The sequence below is a fragment of the Pleurodeles waltl genome, chromosome 10 (genome assembly GCF_031143425.1).
Source record: "Pleurodeles waltl isolate 20211129_DDA chromosome 10, aPleWal1.hap1.20221129, whole genome shotgun sequence".
In the NCBI taxonomy this organism is placed as follows: Eukaryota; Metazoa; Chordata; class Amphibia; order Caudata; family Salamandridae; genus Pleurodeles; species Pleurodeles waltl.
Genome location: NC_090449.1, coordinates 873,692,258 through 873,706,754, shown reverse-complemented (window position 1 = coordinate 873,706,754; position 14,497 = coordinate 873,692,258).

The following is a 14,497-nucleotide window of genomic DNA, read 5'->3' as shown; positions in this document are numbered from 1 at the left end:
TGGCCACGAGATCAGTTATGATGTAGGAAGCATTGCAAATCACCTGTATATTCATTGAATGTTGGTATTTCCGGTTGTGGTACACATACTCTGTGGCTGATGGTGGACAGATTGCCACATGTGTCCCATCTACGGCACCTAGGACGTGGGGGAACTGTGCTATCTGGTAAAATTCAATTTTTGTCTGCTGTATTTCCTGTGGGTTTGGGGGAATCTGATGTACTGGTGTAGTTTGCTCAGCATGGGGTTGATAAATGCATTGAAAAATCTGGAGAGGGTACTCTGAGAGACCCCTCCAGCTGCTGCTATGACCCCTTGATAGCTCCCTGAGGCGAGTAGGTGGAGGCATAATACCTGCACATGGGTGGGTATGCTGTGAGTCCTTAGAGTTCTGTGCTGCAGTATGGGTTGTAGCTCAGCTATCAGATCAAGTATCATGGCTGAGTTAAACCTATACCTCTCATATATTTCCTCCTCTGTCATGTTAAAAAGTGTAATGCGCACTCTGAAAATGTGCTCCTGGCTCCTCCTCCCTCTACTCAAACCTGCCAAGATCCTCATCCTCCTCGCCATGACGTAGAGTGCAGCCATTGTGGAAAAGAGTCTGAGGCATTCTGGGCCTCCTTATATAGGTTGCACCTGGTTACCACCTGGTTTCACTTAGTGGTATTTTGCATGTGCAAAATACCATTCTGTGAAAAATCGCAATTTGCAATTTTTTGATGCATCTCTTTGCGACTTGGATTTTGCGACTCGCAATTTGCGACTCACAATTTCCTACTGGAAATACTGAATCCCAAAATGCGACTCGCAAAACCAGGTCGCAATGCAAAAAATCGCAATTTTTGCGATTTCTTATTTTTGGACTGCGAATGCCTTTCATGCATCGAAGACCACGTTTTTGCACTCGCAAACGGCTGAATTTTGCGATTCGCACCTTTTGTGAGTGCAAAAAAGTTTCATACATCTGGCCCTAAATTCCTTAGGAGAATATATTTCACACCCATAGGCATTGCCCGTATAGACTTTAACTGCTCCTCTGCCTGCCCCAAATGCAGTGCTCCGACTGCCAATTATATAAATATAGCCTGGACCTGTCCGGGGATCAGTTCTTTTTGATGCAAGTTGTGTGAAAAATTGTCGCCTATTGTCAATTAGCCTCTACAACCCGACCAGCTCATGGCCCTTCTTGGCTACACACGCGACTTACCCAAGACCATTGGACGCCTCACTGCACTTTCACTCCTGCTGGTTAAACAAGAGATAGCACTAGTATGGGGTTCCAAAAATGTGCCCAATACCCACTCTTGGCTGGCCAGCCTCACATATTGTGATACAAACAGTGAATTGTATGCTACTTTGGAACTTGTTAGTACCAGACCTAAGGATATCTGGCAACCGCTGAGAAATTATTCGCTTACGTTCTCCTCCAACATCCTTGTGTCCATTGATGCCAGTCAAGGTTGAGTCCTCCCTGCTCACATTATTCACTCTTTGTGAAGTTTAATATACTTATGTCTCTATGCCTAGCTTGTTCGCGATTTGTAATTGACATTGACATGCAGGACATCTACTGATCCTTAACTGTATGCCTCTGCGATATCACTCCCATGCTCGAACTCCATTGCTGTTTGTTTGTTCCTTGCATATATCAAAATGATAAATAAAAATGTTTTAAAAAAATCTGACTTGGAGTTTACGTCATTTATACATCTAGCATTCATAAAACTAGTGTCACAGAGGTGGATAACTATTATTTATATAAATTGCAAATTCACAGTGAAATAAGCGCAGTTCAAACACAACTGCACCAAAGCAAACATAATGCACATTTTATGTGTATTAAAATTGTTGAAAGAAATACCAACATGAATGAATATCAATGTAACCCTGAATATAATCAGAGAAAAGGCTATGGGTGCTTCCTCTATGAATACTTGGAAATAAAGTAATCTTGAAACAAAGAAATCTCGAACGGGTGCTCTTGTCCTGAGTGTAAAGGCATCTTGTAATGCATCAAATAGCTTGGCATGGGCGGTGTGTGTGTATAACGTCAGTGTATTTGTAGAATAACCCACACTGCGAAAACCCGTTACGTGGGAGTGGACAAGGGAGAAAACATGTTGTGGAGAATATATACTTTAAAATGGCTGGAACAGGGTGAACAAGAAGGAAGGGCACAAGCAAGGCCAATCTAATCCAGCAAAAAAGTGTACCCAATTTACACATGTCATATCCGGTACAACTCAAGTAGTGCTCATAACCAACTAGGGTCACAGTTGCACCAACCCAACCTTAAAATAAGTTAAATACCACACCGGGCCATTCTTAAGCACTACAACAAAACTACACAGAAACCAACAGAGGCAGGGAAAAGCACGACAAAGACAAAGGAAAAATACAATAAAATACATGAATCAATAGCTCACACATCTGTCATTAGCACCATTATAACATCAACAAACCTAAATTGGTTAAAGAATATTTGAAAAAAGTATCCCCGTTTACAACTGTCACTTCAAAGATACTTCTTTTCAAAATATTCAAAAACACGTTGTATACCAAATGAAGACAGACAAAGAGGTGAATCATAAAGGACATCATAATAACATTGCTAACCATAAACACAGTCAAGAGAAACATAGCGGATAAAACATATTTTGAAAAAAAATGTCCCCTCTCTATGTCCTTTCTATTTAACTACCAACCAATCACATACCACCCCGACTGCGCCTCATAAAACCTTTAACAAATCACACACAGGTCTGCGCCACAAGTAAGTCAGCTACAGCAAAAATGGTAAAAAACAATTGTTCTTGTACTATGTCTTGAGAAACGCATATTTGAGGAGGACGGAAAGGAGATCCACAGACCAAGGATCATCGTCTTTGCTACGTCTGACGAAGAGTCTCTTTAGCTATGCCTTTTTACTCCAGATGGTTCCAGGTCATGGTTTCAGAATGGGAACAGGAGCTGCCAATCTCCCTATGTCAAGTAAGTGATTGCACTTTAATTTCTGGCCAGCAGATCAATTCCGGTAATCTAGTTGACCTCTAGGGCCATGATTGGAATCTCACAAGCAAACCAATGCTGCTGTTGTGCTAGGTGTTGCTAGGTGTTGTTATGCATTAACAGTAGAATGCAGCAACATCACAACGGCTTAGTCCCCGCAGGTCAACCAGGAAGCAGCATGGCAGTTCTATGCCAGCGTCTATTCACCCTATGTGCTTGTAGCCATCACTTGTATACATGGGGCACTTCAGTCACTGGAAATGGGGAACCTACACTTTGATGACAAACAGAGCTACTAACACTAGCTAGAATCTAATTCATACTAAAGCTAGTTGGCTTTCCTGATATTTGTTGGGGATTATGGAGACATTTGGCTGCTTGAGGAACACAGAAGATATATGTTCACTTAAGGCACGGTGTCATGGTGACGGACATATTCTGCAACACTTTCAGAAAATAACTGTATAGGTAGCTCACAATTATATGCATGATTGAAATGTGGAGCAACTCTATTTCTATTATCCCTGCCTTTTTGCAGACTTTTCATTCACATATATGGCTGGAACTCATAAGAGCTCAATTGGAGAAAGAAAACAAAAGTGGATTGTGTATCACATCCATACAGTGGCAAATAAAACAAACTTAGGGGCTTGCCCACATATGGGATAAAAAATTGTTCCTAGGTGTTAAAACGCTGATGTTGTTTGATATATATATGTAGGTGTACTGAATGCCAAATACTGTTCATAATCATGAGCACAAAAGCAAAACAGGAACCAATATCATGAAATCTATGGTTGCAGCACATTTCACGGACAAAAGTCACATTGTCAATCAACTAAAGTTCTTTGTTCTAGAAGTAAAAAAAAAAAAATCAGAATAAAGTACAAGAAATTCAATATTGCAAAAAGCAGCACATTGAATGAAAACAGCTTGATAGCATACAACCAATATGTCTTAATGACGGAATTGAGATAATTGTTTTCTTTAAATATCACACTCATTTACATTAGATTTTCACATAAAAATGTTTAGTCCTATCCCCATCTCTCCCCCTCTCCTGTTGAGTCCCGTTCCCCTCTCACCTTTCCTTCCTACTCTCTGTGGGCACGTTCTACCTTTTATTTGTTTTGATAATTTATAGTATAAGGGAACAAGTAAGGGCAACCAAAAATCTACCCTCATGAGATCGAATGAACCTTTGGACTCAGGTGGGAGTGTTTGGCTCTGAACAAAACAAAGTCAACAATAAACAAACCAAAACAATACTATCATTAATCTACATTAGAGTCAGCAATTTAAACCCACCATGACCTATTTGGCCATGAATCGCCACACCAGTTTAGTAAAGTTCAAACATTTATTGCCCTTTAGATTAACAATTCTAAGAACACATGAATCAAGCACAAAAACAAATTATAAAGATACATGAATAACACAGGTTGACCAAACATTCTAAGGAATCTCAGCTTTGACAGAATATGAATTATTAGGCACTCAAGAATCACCATACAGAATAACAGCAATATCAGATGCCCAGTTGAAATTGAATATATTGAGTTAACACAGATGTATTATTCACAATCAGTTATTTTGCACAGTCAAATCCAGAATGTTACATTCTAACTATTACCCTAATTAGATTAAGCATGTTATACTTCATGCAAAAAGAAAAAGTAGACAAAAACTAATTTGGAAAACATCTATCTATGGTGCTAGCAAAAATAGCGGGTGGGTTTCTAGAAGAGAAAAACATGAGGACCTGCAAGAAAGACATATGCGCACAGTATGTTTTACCTCTTCTTAATGGGTTCAGAGGGCAGTGAAGTCTTCTTCAGTGGAGCATCTTCTGGTCATCTTCAGTGGACAGTGACATATATGGGAACAGTTTGGTAATATTTGGCCTTAGTGCATCTGAACTGTAAGTGGCACTTACCACATAATTTCACTAGCAGAAATAATAGCACATCTGAACACAGCAAAGGACAAAGCAAAATTTCAGAAGTCTGAGCTACAGCAAGAAAAATTAAGACTGCCCTTCAGCAAGAAAGAAATAAGTCTGAACTGATATCACCTAAACATTGCTATATTAAACTCCCAGAAAATAACTAGATACTCTACCATTGATCAGACTATGAGGTGGTTTGGACAGAACCAATGAAAACTAAAGCACGTTCCTTTATGTTGCATTCTTGTGGTGTTTTCTTCCTCATTGGTTCAGCTTTTTTCACTGCCATCACCAGTTTCCTGTTGCAGAAATAAAATGTTTCAAACTACATAAAACTACTGAAAGCCATTGTTTTGTGTGGAACACTAACAGGAACTAAGCAAAATGTTAAGAGGAAACAACAGGAGAACATTTCTGTCGGACATTAGATCATCACACAGGATGTTTCAGAAAGAATAGAAAACTTTCCACTACCATCAGAATTTTCTTAGCATCACAATATTTCATTCTGAATTAGCTTAACATAGGCCATTTAAAAATGCTGTAAAATGTGCAGTGTACAAGATTTCATAAAACTCAAACTATTTTGTACATACAGTCACAATGAGCCATGGTTGGTAGTGGCAGCATCTCCTGGCAATTGACTCATCTTTTCATTGTTTATTTATATATAAAGTATAAAGACCAAAGGTAAACTAGGCATAGGTAATAGGTTCTCTCAATTCCCATATGTTTATACATCAGACTGGTGCTATAGCATATTCTTTTCCATTACAGATTAAATATGTATTATGTTGGCAAATGTATGTGTGTCAATGTTATTTATTATATGCATAGGGCTTATATGCTGTGGCTTGTGGAACAAAATGTAAATGTCAGTCAGTCAAAGTTTCAGTTATTGGGACCATAGACCATTAAAGCCCAACAAAACATGGTAGAAAAAAAGAGAGAAAAGAAAATTGCCATTGTATGTTCAACTAGATAAGAAAAACATGACTTATGAATCTACAGTTCATCCACAATACAAATTCCACATACAATTCTACAAAGCTAATACTATACACAACTTCATAGCCAATGATTGTTTTATCCAAAATTTTATAAAATCTAGCTTAAAAGAGACTCCCCTCATGATCAGTTGTAAATTTTCCAAACAGCACTTATGTCACCCAGGTAATGCATAGCCACAAAAGGCTCAGGGCTCCCTGGCATGAATTTAGGTAAAACTTAATAAAAGCCAGCTTTAACATTTTACGCATTTCTATTTTATAAAATTGGCAATCCACTAAAATATGTACATTTGCACATTTCATATTCAAACAGTATTTACAACAACCCCCTGCTACCTATACAATAATGGATAACATTGTACAGACAAATATAGTGTTCACCCCAATCCTGAAAAATTCTGTTTCTCGAAGCCGGTTCAGGCAACATAGCTATCACATAATTCCACAAAGAACCTATCAAGTGGGAATCTGAAATTTTTGTTTGGAAATATAGTCAATCGTGATCTCAAAATACAATTTATATTTTCATATTCGTCTGATTGGGAAATTGCCATAGGAGCATCTGATATATAATAATTACTTCCATGCAAATATTTCATTTGAGCAATTGCATTGAATGCATCCAGGACCAGTACCAAGGTTTGTCCTCCATAATCCTTATTAAACTTCAGTAACCCTGCTATGCTTCATAAGCCCAGAATGTTACTACTTCTCACTGAAACTTCCAATCAAAAACGGATGTAAAGAGCATTATTGCCTAAGGATCATTGGTGCTTTTGCTTTTAATGACCAAAAGGTCAAAAGAGTCAGAGTCAGCATATACCCCTAGTACAAGGTATTCATAATGCAACATTTTTGACAACAGACCTTTTAATTCAACATTAGCCCAGTTATTCTTATCAATTTCTCTAAGGATTGCCAATATTCCTCCTGGTATCTCTAATTCTCTCAATGTTTCCCCGGGTAGTTCCCTATTAACTAGGTCAGAGGCCACCCTGAAGTCGAGTAGGCAGCAAAATAAATTGCCTTTGATTTCTATCAATTTAAGAGCAATAGACTGTAATCTGAAGAAATATATATTTTTTTAAATGCAACACAAAAGGATGATGGACAGAGTGCTGAAACTTTTCAAACACTCACCCCCAGTCACAGATCCTTATGGGAACAGTTCAGCCTGAACTGCCAGACGAGGTCCACCCTGGACTGGAAACAGGCATCATGGGGATGGTTTCGGGGTATCAGCCCTCATCAGACAGGCTAGCTTGAATCCAGAGGCATGGTGAGCACGAAAACACTGCATTTTACTCAGATCTGTGACTGGGGGGAAGTGTTTGATAAGGTATGCTAGTCCATCCATCATCTTTTTGTGTTGATAGAATGTATACCCTCCCATAAAAGAGTAAACTGATTGCTAAGCTGCACTTCTAAAGTTACTGCAACCATGAAAAGAACAAAAAAGAGGAAGTAAAATGTGTTTTATACTTTTTTTTCCCAATACTTTAGTGTATAGCAACTCCGCACTTGTGGAAATGATCTTCATTTGGTAAAGGAAAGAGAACAGTAAAAAAAAAGTTCCGTTAAGTTTATAAAAATATTTCTACATTAAATATAAATAAGCTAATTTTCTACAATTTTATTTAAATATTGTATATAAAAAGAACAACATTTTAAAACTACTACCACACTAATAACTACATTTTGAATTAAATCTTCAATTGATATAAATGTATAGAATTAGATTAAAATGATTGTTCTCAAGTTTAATTTAAAAATAAATTCCCACCTTATGTTGTAATGATTACAAGGGATGTGTAGAATCAATTGGAAGTATTTTCCTTATATTTTAATAACATTTACTGCTACATAAAATTTTAAATGGAAAACACTTTGTAAAATAGTTTATAATTAAACACAAAATATGTACTGTTTTTATATATTATTTTAGCTTAAAACTGTTTTTTTCTATATTGTATCTCATTAAATAATTCAATTTAAATGAACAGTATTTTCTGTGGAGTGTACATTCCTTTTCCTCTCTCTATTATTATCTATAGGAGGGTCCTGCAGTACCGGGGTTTGGCCTTCTGTGGAATAGATTTGCTTTTTTTCTTTTTTAGTAGTAACTTATAGTTTGGCCAACAATGCAGAATCAGATGTAAACAGCAGTGCAGCTCCACAGGAAACAAAACCAATGGTTGCCCTTATGAGGGTGCTGGAGGGGTGGTATGGCTTCTGACTGTTCTAGGGGAATTGAAGGTGTAATCAGTTTTACTAATTATGCTGAACGAGGTGTAATTGATAGTGTTGGTCTTCAGGTAACACAATCAGTGGCACTGGAGGTGGGGTTACTGGCCTCTGAACTTCTCAGGGGGACTGAAGGGGTGAACTGAGTAGATCACATCCAGGAGAAGTGTATGACAGACAATGCATCAGATCGAGAGAGGAGAACACCAAAACTGAGGGTATAGTGGTTGGTATAAATTCAAAACTTTATGATGTTGAGTGGGGTAATTCCACAGGGTAATTTGATATGTGTGCATTTCAAGAAACCTGGGTCCTGGACAAGGTGTATCTTAACAGCTTTACTTCTTATACTGTAGAGGCTTTATCACACTGGAAATCTGGTCATTCCTCTGGGGGTTTACTGGTTTTGGTTAAGAACACTGCTCCTGTACCCACTTTTTGTTAAATATAGATTCACCTGATCTAATGGCAGCTTGCCTTAATTTTTCCTCAGGATTGAAAATTGTAATTTTCCATGTCTATGCAAGATAGCCACCTGCCAATGTGGATTGCCCATTTTAGAGCTCTTAGATGGCCTCATAAAAACCTATCAGAAGTTTATCAGGGACAGGACAATTGACAATAATACTGATAGTGACTATAATTCCCTGATCGCTTCTTCTTAAGGGGTGCTTTTAGCTCCCCAGTCACTTTGCATTATACTGAGGTGCCTCTTTCTCTGTTAGCTAACAACTACAGATGGGTTACTTGGCCCCAAGTCTGGTTTAATCCAACTTTGCTGTCTGAAATATATTACTGGTTTGCTGAATATTTGGCTGATTTTGTTTGGGTGCCATAAAGATGAAATTCCAATTAGGGAGATACATTCCAATCTATTTTCCAAACTAAGCGAGCTGTTCTACAAAAAGGTTAAGCATAAACAGCTCCCTTTTGTCAAATCGAAACTGTGGTTTAAATTTGATTGCTTGCAATCTAAACGAGCACTACAGTGGGCTGCCCAGTCGTACTTATACCTCAATATTACGAAGGCTAAAAGACAATATAAACTGACACTCGAGAAGATGAGGAAAGCCTGCAAAGGCAGAGATTGTCATGATTTAGTTGTTGCCAGTACTAATAATAATAATAATAATAATGAATCATTCTGACATATATTGTCTTGACAGGACTAGCACCATCTCTCACAATATCCAACCTGCAAATGGGTTTCATATTTTACATCTCTGTATGCTAAGGCTGGTACTGCTAACTTGCTCCCAGGCTCATGTTCCATGGGTACTACTACCACTGTCATTTTTAACCTATTCCATGCTTAGGGCTGTTAACAGCAAAGAGATTTCATTTAGCTAAAAGCAGCCTTGGGTGAAGAGCATGTCCTGCTCCAGAGGCTGTTTTTGGTTTTCAGTCAAATAACAATCTGCACACATAGTGCGCTGACATCATTCCACAAAAAAATGAAAGTGAAATGAGTTGATCTGCTTATTTCACTTTCACTGCCTAGTTGATTGTTGGGCTATCTGAGAACCTAAGCAGATGGGAGAGGTATCATTGTCCCCTTTCCAACTGTACCCTTTCCTAGTGGATCCCTGCTTGGGGATCACTGCAGGATGGAGATCCCTTGCAGGGATCCACTCCACTAGGCACCAGGGAGAGGGGAGCAGTCTCATTGGCAAGGGCTTTTACTCCCCCTGAATGTTTAAGGCAAATCAGTCTTCATGCCCCTTGTGGGGGGCAGATGATGACAATAGCCCCCAATCTGACCCTGGGTGCAAGGGGGGCAGAAAGCCCACTAGGCACCAGGGAGTATTTTATTTCATCTGTAGGGGTTGCCAAAATGGGCATGGTAATGCCTCACCCATGCCGAAACATAAATAAGAACAGGCTTCTGCTCCACCTGGAGGCAAATGGGGTTAAGACCCCCGATCTGCCCCTGGGGGGCAGAAAACCCACAGGGATTTTTTCATTAAAGAGGGGCGGGGTGCCTAAATTGGGCAATGCCCCTATCCCTGAAAATAATAACCGCCTTTCTGTCCCCCTGGCAGGCTGGTGGGGTTTATTGCCTCTGAACTGCCCCTGGGGGGGGGGTGGCAGAAATCCAACCAGACACCAGACATTTTTCTTTATAAAAGAGGGGTGGGGTTGCCCAAGATGGACAAGCCAATGCCCCCACCCTAACACAAAGAAGAACAGTCTTTCTGTCCCCCAGGGGTGGATGGGGGCTATTACCACAAGGGATTTTTTTTTTAATAAAAGAAGGGTGGGGACTGCCCACAATGGGAATACCGATGCCCCCACCCCCAGATCCAAATAAGAAGATGGGATTATTCCCCCTTATCTAACACCCAGGGGGATCAGAAAGCCCATTAAACAACAAGGATTGTTTTATTGTTTTTTTTTTAAAGAGGGACAGGGACGTCCCAAAATGGGCATGCCAGTTCCTCCACCCTCACAGATACAAATAAGAACAGTCTTTCTGCCCCTGGGGGCACATTTGGGCTATTATTCCCAAAGTGCCCCCTGGGGAGGCAGAAAGTCCACTAGACAACAGGATTTTTTTTTTTTATAAATGAAGGTTGGGGCTGCCCGCAAAGGACATACCAATCTCCCCACCCCCAGCCATAAATGGAAAAATTATTTCTTCTGCCCCAGGGCCCAGATGGGGGTTAGATTATTATTTCTGGCCTACCCCCTGGGGGACAGAAAGCCCACTAGACAACAGGGTATTTGTTCTCTAAAATAGGGATATGAGATGCCCAAAAGGGGCAAGGTCATGCCCCCACCCAAAATAAATGGGGACTAAAGTCTTTCTGCATCCCCTGGGGGCAGATGGGGGCAATATCCCCTAATCTGTCCCCCCTTGGGGACAGAAATCCCACTAGGCAATAGGTATATATATATTTCTTTAAAGAAAAACCGAGGGTTGGGGCTGCCCAGAATGGGCATGGCAGTGCCCCAACACCTAAAAAATTAGCACAATCTTTTGCTCCCCTCTGGGGGACAGATGGGATAAATACCCCTGATCTGCCCCCTGGGGGGCAGAAAGCCCATTAGACACCAGGGAATAATTTTCTAAAAAAAAGAGGGGGCAAGGGCTGCCCGCCATCTTTGGCATGTTTGTGCCGTCACCCCGACTGAAAGGCGCAACAGCCTTCTTGCTCCCCCTGTGGACTAAAGCATCTCATCCCAATGACAAGAGAGAGGGAATTTGACTCTTTTGGGTGCTGATTTCACATATGGGCCAGGAGAGTTTGACTAATTGCCAATATCATCCCACTTGCAAAAGTGAACAACTGCACTTTTGTGTCTTAGGTAGGCTGTTGTCTGGAAAAACTGACTAGACTCAGACACTTTCAAAACCTAGACATCTGGGGCAGTCCAGTGTGGTGTCTTTCACATGCACCCCACACCAATTTCATACCCACAATGCCCTGCAGATCTCCAACTTTGCCTGAAGTCATGCACTTTCCCTACATTTCTGTGATGAAATTTCTGGAATCAGCAGGAATCAGCAAAATTCCTACTACCCAGCATTACTCCATCTGTACAGATAAAATCTCTGCCCCACTTGTGTGGCTGGGCTCACATTACCCAGCTCCCATTGTCCAAGGTTGGATCCATTCCTGTTGCAGCACTAGGCCCAGCCACACAAGTGTGGCAGTGTTTTGATTGGCACTGGTGGGAAGTGTTGAGTGGTAGAAATTTTGTAGATTCCTGTGTATTCTGGACTTTTTTTCCTCACAGAAATGTAAGGTAAATGCATGATTTCAAGCAAAGTTGGAGGTTTGCCGGCTAACCTAGAGTCTAAAACCTAGCGCTACCAACATCCGAAAAAGAGGGTCAGTTTGCATTGGAAAAATGTGCTGCATTCATGTTGCATTTTGGGTCATTTCCTGTCAGTGGCACTAGGTCAGCCCCACACAAGTGAGCTACCATTGTTATCTGTAAACTTGGGGGAATGCTTGGTGGAAGGAAGTTTGTGGCTCCTGCAGATTCTAGAATTTCCATCACAGTAATATGAGGAAAATGTGTTTTTTCAGTAAACGTTTGAGGTTTCCAAGGGATTCTAAGTAAAGAAATGTGGTGAGAGCCACACAAGTCAGCCCACCTTAATTTTCCCTAGGTGTCTAGTTTTAAAAATGTACAAGTTGCCTCGGTTTCACTACGTGCCAACTGAGCTAGGGTCTAAAATCTAGAGCTATCCACATTTGAAAGAGTGTCAGTTTTTGTTGGAAAAATGATCCTGTTGTGTTTGGGCAGTTTTCCGTTGCAGGAACTAAGTCTACCTACACAAGTGAGGTACCATTTTTATTGGGAGATCTGTCGTAGTATAGCAAAGTAGCATGTTTGTTATTACCAATTGTATTTCACTGCATTTGTGCCTTTCAAATGTAAATCAGTGTATAGAAAGATGACATTTTGAAAAATACTCTCCAAATTATACGCTGGTACGGCTACCCACAAATTCAGAGATGTAGAAATAAACACTGCTCATAAACCCTATACCTTGTGCCCATTTCACAAATGTAAACTTTTCCTTGATACCCATTTTTCATTCTGCCTATTTTGCTATAAGAATTGGTCTGTGCTTGGCACTCAATGAAAAAACAATGTGCTTTGCAGCTCAGTTGTTTGCTCTGGGTACCTTTGGTTCTTGGTTAACCTACAAACCCTATATATCCCAGCAACTAGAAGGGTCTAGCAGATGTAATGGTATATTGCTTTTGTCAATCTGCCATAGCAACAAAAAGTTACATATGAAAATGTTGACACAAATGCAGTTTTTTTCCTACTCATTTTCTATAATTCTTTTTTTTTAATAGTTATTTTCTTTGGGAAAACCTTGAAGGATCTAAACATATGACCCTATGCCAAATTCAAAATTCTGTCTACATTTCAGAAATATATAGCTTTTCTGGATTACTCATGGGTTTCACACTGATTTTCATCACAGACTGAAAGTAGGTTCAGAGCACAACAAATAGGGAAAATAGGCTTAGAAAAATGCTAAAACTGTGGTACATTTTTTTTTTATTCAGCTCTCCAAGTTCCGAATAGCTGGGACGATGGTGACTATAGTACAGCAAACTGTTCATGGATGCTGTTTTTGAGAAAAAATGGACACTTTTATCTGGAGCACATTTTCCTTACATTTTTGCTATATTTTGCATATTTTCTCATTCCCCTCCAGGGGAATCCACAAGCCCTGGACACCTTAAGAATCCTCAGAATATTGGATAAAAGGACACATATCTGGTGTGGATAGCATATGTGCATAGACAGTTATGGAGGCTTAAGTGCAAACTACCTGAAAGCCAAAAAAGGTTCAGCAGAATGTGTGTGGGGGGGAGGGTCAAAGGCCTACCAGTGAAGCATAAAGCTGCTAGCAGTTTTGTTATTTTTAGCTTATGTAACACTATAGGGACCAATGACTACCCTAAGTTAGGAAAGGCACCAAATCCCAATAAGATACTGATAAAATCTTAGGGGGTTTATTTAAATCTGAACCGACAGTCTGATTTATTTATGTCAACCTTTTATCCAATGCCATTGCAGCTGGTAGGTAAATCCCTGATACCTGTAGGGGAGCAGAAATTATTCCAATCTACAAGAAGGGTGATGTGGTGATCCTTCCAACTATTGCCCCATCATCCATATGGATAATTTGCAAAATATCTTTACCAGACTGGTGAATGTCTTCACAAACTGCTGGACTGGGTAAATGAATACCATATATTGTATCCCCTAGAAGCAGGTTTTCATGCAAAGGTCTGAGGTATTGATCATGTATTTAGGTTTGCCATCCTGTATTAAAAATATGTCTTGCTTGATAAGCAAAAGCTTACATGGTACTTGTAAATCTATGTAAATCATTTGATCTTGTCCCATGGGACAAACCATGGAGTGTTCTTGGAGAAATGGGTGTCCCTAATCTTACTGCGCGTCTACATGAAAATAATTATCCACAAGTGCACTGGGGTGGTGAAGGCAAACTCATAAATCGCATCCCAATAAAGAAAGGCATCTGTCAGGGCCTGAGCTGAATGCTGGTAAAACTAAGGGTCAGATTTACAACAAAGAGGTACAGGGCGGCGAACAAATGACCATGCTGTGCTTCCCGGAGCCAAAGGGAAAGGGAATAAATGCACCATATTTATGAAGTACCGTGCATTGATGTCCCTTCCATCTGCGCAAATGCACAATTGGCTGCCTAGCGCCAATGTAGGCACCCTTGCACCATGATGCAAGGGTGCCTGCGTTGCATGCAGGATTGATTTTGTGCAGG